We start from the raw sequence: 17,908 nt of genomic DNA, 5'->3' as shown, positions 1-17,908 counted from the left end.
GTCGAGATGTCAATCAAACGTTAACGATCTCTTGACATAGCAAAGGACGGGTTTTCCATTATAATAAAATAAAATTGAACAATTTCTTAATTTTTATCGTAAATTGGCGCCTTCGACGATTTAATACGCTATCCATTTTTATCATTTTAATAGTTTCTACAAACTAAGACTAAATTCACACCTCCTTGATACTAGTTTTCGACTATCAATTAGTTTGAACAAAAAGGGAAAAGAGCCTAACGGCAGTCGATGATGTTACTGTGAAATATGTTATGGTATTTAAATAATCAGCCAGATAAAATTCATATTAATCATTATATTATATTATCGATATTCGTTCATTTACTCGTGCTAATTACAAAATAAAATGTTCTCTTTTCTTGAATAACACCTACATCACCGTCTGCGATATTTAAATTTCTTATTTAATGCTTATTTAAAAGTCAGGTACCTTTTTAATTCCTCTCAAGTTAAACGAGTAAATTTACTCGTTATAGTTGTAACATGAAATGGCTATTTTCTTCAATACCACTTGCATCGCTGTACGTGATACAAATATTAATTATGTATCGAATAATATGTACCAATTGGCTGTAATCGCGGTTAGGTATTTCTTCGTTTGATCTATCAAGAGATCTATTAGGCTATTAGCGAAAGACTTATTGATTCCTCAAAGATGTATCTTAACTTAAATCTTAAAGATTAACTAAATGATTATATTTGATTAGTATTCGACAGTGTCTATCATATTCAGCCATCTTCTTTTATAATTGATACTGCTCGGATCAATTATTTTATAATAAATTGCAGATTATGCCACGGTATATTATAAGATATTTGTCTATAGCTCTTTTTTCTAATTCATTGATTTTATTATTAGTCTCGTTGGTTTTTCCTGTGAGTATCTGCTGTACGTACATTGGAAATACATAATGGATACGTACATTATATATATATTTTAAAATATAAAAATAAAAAATTAACAATACTATTATAAATATTGCTATTATAATTAATTAATAATAATTTAATTAGATAATTAAATTAAAATAATTTATAAATATTTAACGTAATAAAATAAAATTTTTTAATAAAAAATTGAAATTTTTTAATAAAATTGATAAAAATTGAATTATCTTGTATATAAGTATATATTAATATATAATTATTAATTTTAAATATATTAATTTTAAAATCTTTATACATATATTTAATTTTATAAAAAAAATTAAAATATAAATATAAATATTTTAACTTTGAATTGAAAAAAATGCATTATATATAATTAAATATTTATATATAAAAATTAATATAAATTATAAATATTTTATTATCTTGAGATATATAATTAAATTATTATTAATAATAGGTAATATTAATTTATAATTATTTATTTATATATATATATATACGTCGGGTTTACATTAGAATTAGGGTTAGGGGCGTGAAACGAATCTTCGTTTGGGTTACACGTTGTCGTTATGCAATAGAGAAGACATTGACTAGTGCAAATACGATTACCATAGAACCGGACACATAACCGTGGTAATTAGATACTCGAGAGACTAATGACAATGATCCTAGGTTCAATAACGAATCCGCGGGCAACGGGACGGTAGTCCTACGTACTCGCAAAAAATCTAAGTCGGATTCTGTGTTAATATTCGCTGACCGTAAGGAGTTAATCCTTTTTTGTCGATGAGACTGCAAGAGAGAGAGACTTTCCGACCCGGTGATACCCCAGAGGAAAAATATGACGGGGTGTATCTAAGGACACGAGATCATCGGATTCGTCGGGGACATCCTACGTTCGGAAAGTAAGGGAAATTGACGTTGCTGCTAATTGGCCAATCTCCATATCGGTAGTTAGAAAAGGATGCTAGCCGCCCTTGAGGGAGGGTTGCTAGTGGGAGACGTCGTTCGTGGAAAAATAGGTCTCTCCTGTCTTCCCGTAACTGGGACAAAGACTGTGTATCTGTTAAAGGATTTTAGGTAACTAGATATTAGTGTTTATGACGGTCCTCGGGCTAGCCGATCACGTACTGTGGAGACGCGTCGACATCTGGTAAACATCCTGCCCGGAGAATAGGATCTGCGTGTGGCGAGCTACGGGACAGAAACCGTTGGAATGTTTACTGCCATGTGCCGCTACAAATCTTTCTTTTAAGGAGAGCTATAGGATTACTTAATGCCTTTGTTAGATGGAGAGTTCGTCCCGTTGACCGTGTGACACCAATTACCTCTCAGAGAAAAGACATCGACTCCCGACTGTCGGACGCCAACGCCGCGACGCATCTTAGTCCCCATCAGAGATAAGGCCCCAACCCCGACTTTCGGACTCCTTGGAATCCACACCAAACCCCCCAACATCCCCAAGCCAGGGTGTATATAAGCCGAGACTTCACCCAGCCCGGTGAGTTCTCGTTCTAGTTGCTGTTCTTGTACAACACCCCTTTCTCTGTTCAACGTTATTCTACTGTAAGTGCCAAAGTCATAATAAAGTTCGATTAAAGAGAATTAATAGTTGGGCTACGACTCAGCTTTCTTTTCTCTCGCAACCCAAGTATCCATTTTACGTGACATTTTGGCGATCCGTGCCAGGATCCATCAACTTCAAGAAAACGAAATTACGCATTTCGGATGCGATCGACTGCAGATCAGCTCACTTTGCGTGAAAACGACTTCTACGGAAAGCGGACTACGGTCATCACCAAAACTGAAACTGGTCACGAAAAGAAGAATATTCAGGTAAAGAACTGGATTCTTTTAAATATTATCGTACTCGTCACAATAGCTTCGCTAGTACAGACTCCAACAACAGTACAATAACCACTATGAGCAAAAAATCAGAAGACACATCTTCTGTTAGCCCTATGGCTACTGGGGTGGATCCAAGTATTCGGGCCATACTAGACGCTATGCAGAAGCAGAACGAAATCAAGTTAAGAAAACTGTTAAAGGAGACTATTAAAGCAGCGACTAGTCGAAGTTATCAGGGTAGTTTAGTTTCTAATAATTTGAACAAAAGCTTGGAGAAAACAGACGTTACTGTAGGAAATGAAGAAATGGTTTTGAAAGAATTTTCAAAAGAATTGCAGTCTAATGTAGAAAATTCCTATGAAAAGAAAGTATCAATTGACACCGCTTCACAGGATTATATTTTCATTAAAACAGACTTAATGTTTGATGTCAATAGCTCAACAGAATACCAGAAAGAGTCTGTGAAACGAAGGAAAGAAGATATTGCAGTATTGTATAATGATTTGTCACCATCTTCGTCACAAGATACTCAAAATTTACAAGAATGGTTTGACAAAAAAAGTAAAAGTTAGGAGAAGCAGAAAAAGATCATAACAAGAAGGATAATATTTCAATGAGAAATATTTTGGACGGCGATACAAATAAAGAAAACCAAATTGAAACGAAGGAATTAGAAGCAGTTAGTAAATCAACTGCTGAAAATGATACAAAATCAGTAGACAACGTTGAACAAAATATATCATTAGAATCCATACAAAAAGCAAGAGATAATGCTTACAATAATGAACATTTGCTTATAGAAGAAGACCAAATGATGTCAGCGAAAAATGCGTGTGACACTACAGAATCAAAAACTTCAGCAGGTCTTATGTCGAGAAATTTAGATGCTAATACACAAGAGAAGTCTTTAGAGAATAAAGATGACAAGAATCCATCTCCATCTATGTTAGATAGTAGTAAACGGAGCAGTCGTTATAATGTTGCTGCAAAGCCTGCTACTTCGCCAAAATTTGAAGAAATTGTTTATAATCAAACCAGACAATCAAACACAAATAAAATTTTGCTTTAAAGCGCTTTAAAGACGAAATTAATCGAAGGCAAGTCTGAAATAATTAATAAACAAAAGGCATCGGAAAATGTAGAAAATAAATTTGCCAAAGAAGAAAAAAGAGGTGTTAAACAAAAATCAATTTCAGATAGTGAAAACGAAACAACTGATACTCGTCAACGAAGGGAAGTTCTTTTAACGAACACAGCTAGTGATAGCGATAGGTATAAATCTGTAGAAAATGATAATGCAGTAACGGGTGTAATAGCAACTGATGAAGCGAAACATAGAGGCAGACCTAGGAGATCGGATAAAGTCGAAGTTAAAAAAGATGAAGATACAAGGAAGATCCTACAAAATGGGAAGGGTGGATTAGAAGAACAAAGAAAACTCGAAGAAGATACAAAAGAAGAAACTGCAGAGACAGAAGTCAATTCAAAAGGTATATTAAATAATAAGTGCGATTTACTTGATACCGAAAGAGCTATTGAAATTAATGATACGGTTCAAGATATTAAATTTACTGAAGGTAAAAGCCGCACTCAAAATGATATGGAAGATGTAGTAGAAGATTCACAAGAATTATCTAATAAAACTAAGTTATCAGAAATAAGGATTGCACTTAACAAAATTGAATATACAAAAACTATTTTACGGAATAAAAAGAATTCATTAGAAAGAGAAAGAGGAGTAAGGAAAAAGAAGAAAATGTACAGACAGAAATTATTTCAAAAAATATATCAGATGATAAATGTGATTTGCTTTAGAAAAAAAAAAAAATATTATCCACAAACTACATTAGGAATTTATCTATTTTAGTGAGGAGAAAGAGAAAGGATAGAGGAGTTGATCAATAGACTGTGAATTTTGAAGCGTTTATGAAAAACTTACAATTTTAATAAAATATTCAATGTAAAGTCTTTGTTATAATATTCAAATAAATAGATGAAAAAAACTGAATTTGCATAATTACTCATGGCTTATTGATCAATCATGCGACTCGTTCAGAGGTAACTCGAGTTGTAAAGGCGACAATTTATTAAAAATGGTATATCTGACGTACGATGCATTTGCTCATGTTAAACTATTTAAATAAGTATAAAAATCACGCGAAAAAAATCTACTGAAAATAATGTTGAACTAGTTAATAATAATAAATCATATAGTGAAACACAAACCTTAAATCAAGATTTTAAGTTCAAAAAAAAAAAAGAAAAAAAAGAAGAAAGAAGTTGATAAAATGACAGCAACATGTAGCAGCAGGCAAGAGAAAATAAGCCAAATTTCTAAAAGAAGAAACGATGCTCAAGAACTCGAAATTTCTCGAGTGGATATGCTAAACAACGAATTTAATGAACAGTTGAAAGAACGTGAAACAGCAATAGAAGACTTACATCAAATGTTAAAGCATCAATCGGAAATTCATAAAGTTACCTTAAATGAATCAAGTTTGAAAATAGGAGAACTCTCTGATAAAATAAAATGTTTTAAAGGAAAAGATAGCCAGATACCGAAACGTAATGAATTACTCGAAGAAGAACAGAATAAATGGAGAAGTTTAGAAAAAATGATTACAGAAAAACTTGAAGAAGAAAAATCCCCTTAGGAAACAGCTGAAGACGAAGTGAGAAAGTTTTCTAAATATAACGAGCAACTTCTAAAAGATTATCAAGAAATCCATAAAAAAAAAAAAGGTAAAGAATTAAACATGTACCTCAACTGAAAGATAAAATCAATCGACAGGATTTATATGCGAAGAACATAAGAACACAATATATAGAACAGCACAAGATGATCGAAAAGTTGAGAGCAAAAGGAAAACGTGTGCATAATAAAGGTAAAGAGAACACATAATGTATCTTCACCAGGGGCGCATGATCCAAAATTAAATAATAAAATAAAAGGTTTTGTTACTGAAAAGTGAGAGAGATTTCATGACAACAAAAGCATTGCCTGTGCAGAGTGCAGTGTATCAATGTGCACTAAAAATGCAAGCAACGTGACGATTACTTTTAGAACACCACAAGCACCACGAAAACACAATCAAGACCAAACAAGATCAAGTTCAAAAGTGAAGTTATGTGAGCTTATTACTGCTAACGACCAAAAATTGAATTACGATCCCGAGCATCAACTCGCTGATCTTCAAGTAGAATGTTCCGACAAAGACAGGACGACACAAGAGTTCGAGAAGCACATAGAGGACATGAAGGAGGAAGTGCAAAAATTAGAATTGCAACTCGACGAGTTACAAAAAAAAAACACACACACACACACTCACGTAAAAAGAGTTCAATCTTTTGGAATACAAATTGAAGAACTAACAATAAAATTAGAAGAAATAACATAAGTCACAAATATGAAGTTGACTTGCTGGAACAAAAAAAAAAAAAAAAGGCCAAACTTAATTCATGTGTTAGTAATTCAATGAAGGAACGTGAAGCTGGAGCTAAAGATGCAAAAGAGATAAAATGTAGTTCTTGAACCACAAGGACAAATAATCTGCCCTTCAATGTGAACTAGACAAACTAAAGGGTGAATATGAAAAAGTGGGTGATTTTGGATATAAATATGAAGAAGAAACTAATAAATTGAAACTGGATTTTGAAAAATAAGAAAAATGATCCTTGTCAATGAAAATAAATTTGAAATATTGCGTAGGGTAGAAATTGAAGGTAAAGTAAAAGATATGAACGAACAAAATAATTTTCTTAGAAAAGAACTGGAAAACGTCCAAAAACTTTCCAAAGATGTTAATAATCGCTTACTGGAGGCGAACCAAGAATTAAAAGATTCACATAGAAAACACACTCTTATTTGAAAATTGAAAAAAAAAAGAAAAAAAAACATCAGGAAGAATTAGGTGATATAATAAAACTTCATGATGAAGAAAAATATAAACTGATACAGCATTGGTGTTCTGTAGAATGTCAAACTGCCATAAAGGGTTACAGTGATGGAAAAGTGCAGTAAATATTTAAATAACAATCCATGACTTCTTAAGTAATTGTAACAATCTTGATGTTTTACTATGGAACAACAAGATGAAGTGCACAGTGACATTAATAAAGTAGAATCATCGATAAAAGTAGATGTATCTTCTTCATTAATATCAGAATCAACGACTGATATTATAAAGAATGTGCATGATATTCCAGAAAATCAAAAAAAAAAAAAATAAGTCACAGGAATGTACAGATAATACAATTCAAGATGGTTTAGTAGTAAATAAATGTGATGTAACAGATTTAAATAAAAACAAAAAAAATTTTTAAAGTAAGGAAAGTAGTGAGACAGAGAGCATAAAGAACGCTGCGATTAATGAAGTAGAACAAAAAATAATAAATAAGGACCCACAAATTGATGATCAATATAAAAAAAAAAAAGATGAGAAATTTCAAGAAGAGCAAGCAGAGAATACAACTGAGATTGGAGATCATTCAAGATATGCAGGTGACACATCTTTAGATAAAGAAAGTACGAACGATGTTGAAATATTTAATACAAATGAGGGTGAACAAAACATTGAGAAACACAACGTTTGTACAGTGTTAAATATAGATACAGTTAGTGTTACTAATGCTCAGTGTCAAGCATTAATTAAAACACTTGGTGAAACTTTTGATGATAAAGCCCAAACATTGCATGTCACGGATACAGACACAGATTTGTCTAAACTAGTTGATAGTAGTTCAGAAGTAATGGTACTGACTGTAGAAACTACTATATATTAATGATACGAATGAAAGTACAGAAGAAAATATTGTTTTAACTGTACATGAAAAGGATGCTGTTGTAAATTCCAATGAAGAAAAAAAATGTTTCTGCAGAACAAAAAGGAATGAAGAACGCTGAAATTGTAAATGAAGAATTTAATTCGATAGGTTAAGCACGAGAAAGTGATGGAACAATTATAGAAGTAATTTCAACAGAAATTGTGGCCCAAGAAGTTTCTGAAAATTGTAGCCAGAAATACAATTATGACATATTAAATCATACAAAGACAAGAAACGATTCTATAACTCCTATTACCTCAGGAGTAATTAGTGATCTAGAAACTGCAGATGACATTGATATTAAAGAAAAGAATAACAAGAAACAACAAATGGAAATGGCAAGATTGATCTTTTGATAGTTCACATAAAATTAATGTAGAAAAGAAAATTATTCATAATAAAATTGTCGTACTTATACATGTTGCTAATACAGAAGGAAGGAATAAATCTATAAGTGAGGCAGATAAAGTGCGCATAACTAACAAAAGAAGTGTCATTCAGGATATCTTTGATGATTGGGGCATTGAAAATGCAGAAGATGACAGTCAGTCGGTATCCAAAGCTCCAGATACTGTGGAAATTGAATTGAAAAGTTTACTAAATGACACAAAAACACGAACTATAGAGGAAAGCACAGTTGTACTGGTTGAAGAAGAAATTACATGCATGGAAAAAGAACCAGTTGTAGATGCTGAAAAGGCTTTAGAAGTTGCTAAACAAAACAAAGAAATGCAAGTATCAAAGGAACAACTGGATAACAATCAAACTATAAAGAAACAACAAGATAGTATAAAACCATTACTCGAAGACCACTAACTCATTCTATATCACAGGCTGTTAGAAAGTCTACAAAAGATTCAACACGTGATACTGCGGCATTTCGTCAAACTTAGCAAATTATCCCTATTAATCGTAGTCGAAATTTAACCAGCCAACAACCTTCACAGGTTGAAATAGCAAAAGCATATACCACGACGAAGAAGAACAAGTACAAGTCGAGCCAGTCAGAGTCCAATTCCATCGCTCCATACTGAGGAAACACTAAGATTTTGGAGGACCAAAATCAATCTAAAGAGGGGGGTATGTGACATCAATCACATCTCAACCTACATCAGTGATAATACATCGACGGTCGACTTTCGAACACTTTTGGACACATCACCACCTTATCATCATAGCATACACCAAGGCTGTGGCGCACCTCCGTCCACATCAGAGATAGGATATGGACCCCCGACCTTCGGACACTTTTCTACATCATAACCTACACCTAGCCCCTCAACATCCTAAAACCAAAACGTATATAAACCGAGACTTCACCCAGCTCGGGCAGTTCTTGTTCCTCTTCTAGTTGCTGTACTCATACAACCCCTATTCTCCGGTTCGGTGTTATTTTGTAAGTGTTTATAATAAAGTTTTATAAAGGAAAATAAGTAGTTGGGTTACGACTCAGCCTTCTTACTACCACCCAAGTACCAACTTTACGTGACAGGAGCCGCCTCGGACCTAAGACTGATAATATAGGAATTGGGTTAAGTAGTAGAAAGGTAGTCGCGATACACTGTGTGGTTTTTAATAGTTCTTACACACGGTGTGTACCTACCAACGTGGCTCGTGGGTGACATTGTTTATTGGAAAAATAACTACCCGCTTTCTCCGTTATTTGTAAGAGTGCGCAATAAACCTAAGCATTGTTCTAAGGACCATCCATAAACCGAAAACACTTACAGGGTTAGAGATTCCTTCAAGCTATTAAGATTACGTCAAAGGATTCAGTTTATAGGATATAGTATGTAGTAGATCAGTATATAGTATAAAGTTTCAGACAGCGCACGGACCATCGTACGCGCCGTAACAGAGAGAGTTATAAGAATATACATAAAATGTAATTAAACATCGCAAAAGTAACTTAATTAGAAATGACTAGAATGTATGATGTATAATATAATGAATTCAAATTGTCTAAAAAATATTACAAATTTACAGAGATTTTACTATAAAATGTTTTTAACAGAAGCTGATACAGTTATATAGCATTTTCAAGCATTTACGAACATTAATGTACGAATTTGAAATTAGCAATATTGAAGCGCGGTACTCGGAAAGACGAATGTACATGGATAATTGTATGCACTAATCAACGATACGGTTATTATTGCATGCTTGATAGAAAAATATCATCGTAAAATTGATATGATTTCATGGAAACGCGTCTAACTTGGTATCTCGAAAGTATCTTAAGCAAACTAATTAGCGTGCCTGTTATGTCTTTTAAAATGTAAATTAACATGTAACAAAGAAACCTTCATCAATTTGATTCGCTTCAAACTGCGCAAATAAGTAGTATAAATAATATTTGTGATAGATTTGGCATCAATTCCATGTTTCCTTTAATATTTGCCTTTAGAAAGTCCAATTCGTTTCACGATTATACAAATTACTAAAAAAATGTCTATATTAGTAATTTATTTATTTTGCATTAATCGTGACATGTTAGTTGCATTATGTTATATGTAAACTACCACAGAGGAAAAATGATAATCTTTCAGTTATTAGTTTTCTGATTTTAATGTCATTTTATGAGTACTTTAACACGAGGTACTTGTAAATGAAAACAACCAATTAGGTCTAAAAACATAAGCCTGTTACCAAGACTCTTATTAAATTGAACAAGCTTTTCAAAAATCGAACGTGTATATTAACGCGAACTTATTATTTGACTGATTTGACTGATTTGACTGACATCCGAAATTGGTGAGATCATATGAAATTTTGCTTTTCGCGGTTCGGTGTATAAGAACGCGTCACCGATTGCTCAACTTTCGATATAAAAAGCGGATCAAGTCTACCGGATTATCCTACAGACACGCATTAATTCGTAAGAGTTAGTCATCATCTGGATAATAATTATCTGAAGAAACTTTCAACGTGAAAATATAAAATTTTCATTGATTACATATTGCGTTCGCCATAATTGAAAAAATGGTAAACCTTCGATCTCATCTTTCTAATACACATTTTCTTTACCTGGTGATAAATAAATTCTTAGAAATTTAGGAAAATTTTCAGTGATCATTTTAAGGAATTTGACAAATTTCCAACGAGACTATGTGACACCGTTAGGTAAAAGTGATTTTGCATCTTCATCTTAGGTATTACGCCAATAGTTTTCATTACCGTGATGTAATATTTATCATGCTTATTTTGTACGTAAAACGAATCGTTGGAATATTCCCGAAGCTAACGAAGCATTTCCCAAAAGTTAAACCGAAGAAATTAACGCGAATAGTTAAGTGAAATTTTTCCATTAACTTGCTGACCAACCGGCAAATAAAAAATCATAAAAATTGTTTCAATGTGTTGAGGTCACGCATAACTTCTTTTTTCATTGACGATTACCAAACAGGTAAAATTTCGAAATTGTACGAAGGCCACGTGACCAGATCGTATTGGAATTTGAAGTGCATGGAAAAAGACAACTCGAAGTACAAACCTTGAGCTGTACTACTCGAAGTACAAACGTGAACTAATGGATGCAGAAAAGCAATTAACGCCAAACATCCGAACAGCATCTTGGAGCCCGTCATTGTTCTGAAATAAAAGAAGTGACGAATTAAAAAGACGCAGGACTAATAATAATAAAGGAAACTTAGTTCGTATTATAAATTGAATTTACATCAGAAAAGAAGCACGATCAAGCGAAACAGATCGTAGAAATGACAAATATCATCGATATACGTTTCAGTGTAATTTCACTTTTGAAAATTATTTAGTTTAATACGATCGTATTCATCGCTCTGAAACTTTCATTGTGCTGCAATTTGTGCTGCGTCTTTTTAATTTCTCTATCTTTCTGTGTTTTCGGAAAAATTACTTGAAAGATTAAGAATTGCTTGCCTTATTTTATTTTCGATTAGTTAGGATTTGATTATTCCAGGTAAGCTTTATTATTTATAACAGGTTTTATCACTTGTTTATTATTTAGGAGTTTGTTATTTTAGGATTAGTACCTTTTAGGATTTCTTATCCTTCGAGTTTCTGTTTCAGATATCTAGGTCTATTTCAAGATGTTTTATTACATTAGGATTATTTATTCGATTAAGATAATTTAAGAGTTTCACAATGTACAAAGAAATAATCGCGTGAAATTTAGATTTATGCTTTAAACGTATTAAACACGCGGTAATTTCAATGTCTATAGCCTCGAACGTGTTCTGATTAGTTGTGTCATTGTCTGTGACATTGAAATCACAAAAATCCATTGCAAGTGTGCTGTCATGCAATGTGGATGTAATTGGGTTTTTTGGGTATTTCCTGTATCATCTGATTTGTACAGTACTATTTTAACGCAAGGACAGGAAAGTTATTATATATTTCCCGTCCATTATTTGAATCGTTGTGAAGTGTAACGAATTATATTCGATTCGAGGAGATGTTAATGAATTACCCATTTCATATGTAATTACATGGAAATAAAAATCATTGCAAAAATAATTGATCTAATGACAACGGAATTTCCAATATTTTTTTGTTTCGTCACGTCTTTTTCATAATATATCTTTTATAGGTACGTGATTTATTAATCGTTCGAATGGAAATAATTATTCGTATAATATTCAAATGATTCTAGCCATAAAATAAATTAAAACGATACCTGTAATGCAATCTGCGTATGACGTCAACCTCGATCTATGCTTATACAAGAAATTTTATCAATCAATGACTAGATATACAATAATCAAATATTATAAAATTTCCTGAAAACCTTTAGGTGTTAATATTAAGGTGTTAATATCTTTAATATTTGCAAGTTATTGTTTAGCGCTAATTAGTTAGAATGTAACAAGTGGTGTACCAGAATTGAGATAATTAAGCCACACGAACAATCTTATTTAGATCTTTTTAATTTTTTAATTCTCTTTTGCTCTAATACTTCGTAAAATTAATCTTCATTAGCTACTACACTTCATAGAATAACAAGAGATAATTTTTCTTATATAACGTTTCATTCATAAAATCTATCATTAAAGTATATCTTCATAAAAATATCATTCCATACTAACGGTATATTTGGTGTCATACGAGATAACAGTTACCAGTGATGACATATGTAACTTTATAAAGATATCTCGTTTTATTATATATTAAAAGAATGTACTCATTGCTGCTATATTTCAGATGAAAAAAAGGAGGCAATGATTTTACAGTAAAATCGTTCGTTTACAACTGATTCATTTACATTTCATGATAATACTGTGCATTCTGAATATGCTATGATTTGGTTTAAAATAATAAATAGTCCATTCTTGCATACTATTGCTCCAGCTTTACTTGTATTTTCGATATTGGTATAAATAGAAAGACAATTAATGTCGTTCGAGTCTATTTTCGGATCATTTATATTACGTTTAATCCATATAGTTATTATATGAGACATAGTATCGTAAAATTTGGAAGAATAAAACGTTCGTACAGGATGTACATTTTATAAGAACTCCAACAAATCTGCGTGTGCACCTAAAATACAAGCTGATAGTGATTGTTCATAAGTTTATATACATTATCTAATGTCAATCGAAGGTATCAATTCTTTTTCTCCACAAGAGTACTTTTTCATTTATATGTGTTCAAAAATACACGTGTTCAACCGTGAAGCATATGTCACCTACAACGAAAAAGAGTTTTCCTATACTTAATATTTCCTTTATATACCTATGAAAATCTATTCTTCGCGTAGTATGAAATTATGAATAAATCTGGAATATTGTTCAATCTGAAAAGAAAAATAACTTATTGACATCATTCATTGATACGAGATTCAGAATGTTTGTTTTGTCTTGCAGAGAAAGAAGGCAGCCCTTTCTTTTAATGTGAAATAGAAAGCGAAAATTTGAAAACAGATTTTTTGGAAATTTACTTGCAAATATCGTTTTCAATATCGTGATTTTCTTCCCAATGGTACTGTACTTTCAAATTTTCCAGTATCGCTCTAAAAACAAAAAGTCGAACCTCGTTATTATTAACGTAGGCATTACAAGGAAGAGAAGTATTAGAAAGCAGCTCCTTTTTATTATGGATTTCTTTATAATCATGTAAATAAGAAATTCCGGAAATTTTTTCCTCAAGAATTTAATTCTTGTGTTTTGATTGATAATTATTACACTGCATACTAACTTTTCGCATACTGTTCGCGTCTAACAATTTCCTAATAATAACTACTTCAAAATTACATATGTTCTTGCACGAATTCAAAAGTACGTATGATACAATTACAATTGATTCTAAAATAATAATTATTTAAAGATATTAAGATACTAATTAAACGTTTCACTATATTTCAAAATCTGGAACAACAAATTTTTATTTATAAAAAATGAAACTGTGGTTATATATTCTTTGTCATGATGCTATTTCTTATTACCATGTCGACATTTTTTAAAATTCATTTTGTTATCTCTACGCAATATGAAAATTCATATACTGCTTAATATTTTTTACATATTATCCATCCACCGCATGATATCTCCTGAAAAATCAAAATATTAATGTTATATTATTACAATGCTTCTTAAATTTCAATTTTTGACAAATTTGAAATCCAATATATTTGCACAATTATTATTTATCAAAAAATTCTAAGTTAGTAACTTTCTTTTCAAATGGCAAATAACATATACTTTGACTTACCTGTAAGTTTTTGTTCCTAATCATCATTTCCTCTTATAGAACATCATTATTGATCTTATAATTACTACCGGTGTCATAGATATTGTAGTGGCTACAACTGAATTAATAGAAAATGATAAATAACTGTGTATAACACTAACACATAACTGTGTATAACAATGACACATAACTTTTACTTACATATCAGTCGATAAGGGATTACTGTGATATCCTGTTGATGTTTCTTAAGGCACTTGATTAGGTGTGATACGGTATCATTCCTTATGGTATACTGTAGATAAGTATTTTAGAAAATGACAAGAATAAATCTAAATTATTCAGAGGTTCCAGTTTCGGCTTAGACATAAATACAGGACCATTTGCAAAGAAGAAAGGGTGCGTTTCTACAGCCTCGTTATAGTAACCATGAATACCAATCTCTGAATTACTGGTTACTAAACATAAATATCCTATAAAATTTAATATATTTCTTTAATTTTTAATACATACATAAGTTAGTAGTTCTAAATTATGAATCATCCTACCTGTGATATTACACTTTTCCTTATAATATCATCACTCAAGTGAACAACATTAAGATCATGTAAACCATGTCATCCTATCTTACTGTGAAGATACTTAGTTATGTTATCTAACATTATAAAAATATCATCAAATTCAAGTCCTTTTATTCACATCACATGGCCACGACGATTTGGTTCTTCGTTATATAATGTTCTAAAATTTGTCGTACATATAGGATGTACAAACCGTGATATCAAGGTATCAGTTCTTCCTTCCCAAGGGGCAGTTTCATTAAAATTCTGATAGAATTAAAAATTAATTATTAATATTGTAACAATCATATATGTTAAATACATTATAGTCAACGATATATACCAGAGCGAATGTAGGGGTGATTCCTTGATAATTATAAATGTCATCAGCCCACATCATTGTGCCACTTCTTTGTACTCCAGCCTCTAGATTAACAGCCTAAACAAACATACAAAATTTTATAGAAGCTGTACAAAATATAGTATATATGCGCAATATTGAAGCGTTCAAGGGGATATAAAGGTAATGTACATCACATACACGTGTACTCTCATGCAACAAAATACAATTAGATTTAATAGTATAAGCTCTTTTATTCATCATAATAGATTCGAAATTTAAGTGTCTTACGAGGATGAGTAAAAAGTTACCCGCTCTGTCGGTGTAGAATTTATTTTAAGCAATTGTCAAAAAAGACATACATCATTTTTTGACATAATCACTCAATTTCTGTATACACTTTGTCCATTTGCTGAAGGACCTTCGTATTTTCTCATTAAAAAATGTTTTGCCTCCGACCACAAGAAACGAATCACAGCATCCTGCACTGTTTTCCTGCAAATCACCATTGCAAAGCGCCATTACTCGCGCAACGGTCACAAACGAATTGACGTAACACAATGAAACATACGCAGCAGCACTGAACAGATATTGACGTCATACGAAGAGTGCAGATGGATCAGTACGGTCGACAGAAGTTTTAACTATCTGGAGTGCGGATAAATTTTTACCGAGAGTCGTATAGGAATCTATAATCTGTAAGTACACCTTTGGCTGAATGGAAATTTCTCTTACATATAGTCAAAAATGCAGAAACAGTGTATTGAATTGGAAAGTGATAAAAAATAAGTGAAGTTTCGAGGTTGCATGTGATTGCATGAGTACACAGGACGTTTTTAGCGAATAAAAAATAATTTTGAAAGACACGAGACTTATCTTGTATTTCATGCACTCTCTGTGTCCGAATTTCCAGAAGCTCTCTATCTTATGAAGTGTTTTAGATTAGCCGGAAAATTTTGTATGTACATACAAGAAGTATACGATCTAAGTGGAATATTCCATTATTCTCTTGATACAACAGAAACGAAATTTACAGAACTTCTCAGAAAGTTGGTTTATTATTACCAAATTAATAGAATTAATATACGTTTATCATCTTTACATACCTAAGTCGTGGAGGTTTATCGTGCGTAAAAAATTAGTGTCGTTTCAAAGTTACATTTCGTACATTTTAAGCCTATAATTTGTAACGTACAAAACAATGTAAATTTGAGCTGTTTCTTATCTCCACAATAAGAAAATCCAACTTTACGTTTTTTACACAATGATATTTATGGAACAGTAATATCATATTATTGCATCGCTTGGAGAATGAAGTCAAGGTACGATGTGACCCTAGTGTAAACGCTGGGATACCCAGCTGTGCCGCACTTATAAGCATAAGACACAATACCTATTAAATACGAGGTTAATTCATGTTGTATCAGCAGTGGTCCGCCGCGGTCAGCCTGAAAGGATCGTTAAATTTTTAATCAAAGATACTGAAATATATCGATCGAATTGTATTGAAATTATACTTATATACAGTAATAATCTTCTATTGATTTGTGTATTGAAATACTCCAATTTATAATGTACATGTTATATGTATTTTGAGCAAAACTAAGATTAGAAGGAAATTAGATTAAATACCATAATGAGGTGTGAGAAGTGGGCAAAACTATTGAATTGTGTTTATCTATTATTTCTAATGTTTAAGACGTCGATTTGATGTTAATTCGAATTGACGTGTCTTCAGATACCATATAGTTTGTAGTAACTCTGTAACTTAATTACCGTACAAGAATCCTTTCCACCCTGAGCATGTTCGGCGCATATTATACCATCAGTGATATCAGGTGCATTAGGAAATTTGGAATAAGCTATTTTGCATTCGGCGTTCTTAATCACTGGCATTTGTACTTCCATTAATGCATTACGTCGTGGTCGTCCTACGAAGAAAATAAGAAAGATATTTAAGACTGGAACTGTTTAATTTTATTATAAAATTGATATCACTTACTATATCTTAATGCTTCCCATCCAGCAACAAGGGGGTTATAGCCGACGAAGTTGCTCTTTCGTAGGGGCTCTTTCGTACAAATGGGATATACGTACCCTGAAAAATAAAAAAATAAATGAAAATGCAGGAAACGAATGACCAAAAGTATAAGAAAGAATTGTACACGCTTTATGACACAATATATGTGTACAGTAAGAAATTTCAGGATATGATACTTCAGTAATACTCAATAGCATATATATATATATATTTGAGGACTTACTCGAAAATGGCACCTCCTCCACCGATCTAAGAATGGCAATATTATGATTGTGTATGTTTTCTATTCCATCCATATGTGCACAATGTGCTGCGGTCAAAACATGCCTAGCCGTTATCAGGGAACCTCCGCACTTCCATAGTGGTTTGTCTGGGTTTCGGGGATCATGAAAACTTAATGCAGCGATCCATGGCCAAGCGCCTAAAATGCAATAGTCATAGTTGTGAATATACATAATTTTTTCTCACATAATGAGTAACAACGATTATTACCTATTCGATATTCGATCATACAGCAGACGATAAGTACATACGTACAAATACTCTGAAATAGAGATTTGATAAAGACAGAAATTAAATTTTTATTCCAGTGGAATACAAATTATTAAATAATTCTATATAATTTCTATTTGAACTATACTGAACTATAAAGTTCAAACGTGTAATTTCTGCCCTAACAGTTTTTGATCTCTATCCATATTATTACTCCTATATCAATTT

General features: G+C 32.0%; 1 long non-coding RNA gene across 1 annotated transcript; it reads right to left on the bottom strand.

Annotated features, from left to right (window-relative positions):
- Positions 1-17,039: 17,039 nt before the first annotated feature.
- On the bottom strand, positions 17,040-17,432 carry LOC117215229. Its single transcript, XR_004489046.1, has 3 exons — positions 17,412-17,432; positions 17,150-17,245; positions 17,040-17,078 (listed from the first exon to the last, which is right to left on the bottom strand). It is a non-coding gene; the product is annotated as an uncharacterized LOC117215229 (long non-coding RNA).
- Between the last annotated feature and the right edge of the window lie 476 nt (positions 17,433-17,908).

The sequence above is a fragment of the Bombus bifarius genome, unplaced genomic scaffold, assembly GCF_011952205.1.
Source record: "Bombus bifarius isolate JDL3187 unplaced genomic scaffold, Bbif_JDL3187 scf7180000009457_frag, whole genome shotgun sequence".
Classification (NCBI taxonomy): domain Eukaryota; kingdom Metazoa; phylum Arthropoda; class Insecta; order Hymenoptera; family Apidae; genus Bombus; species Bombus bifarius.
Note: the sequence above shows the minus strand (reverse complement) of the source record. Positions and strands in the feature narration are given on the sequence as shown.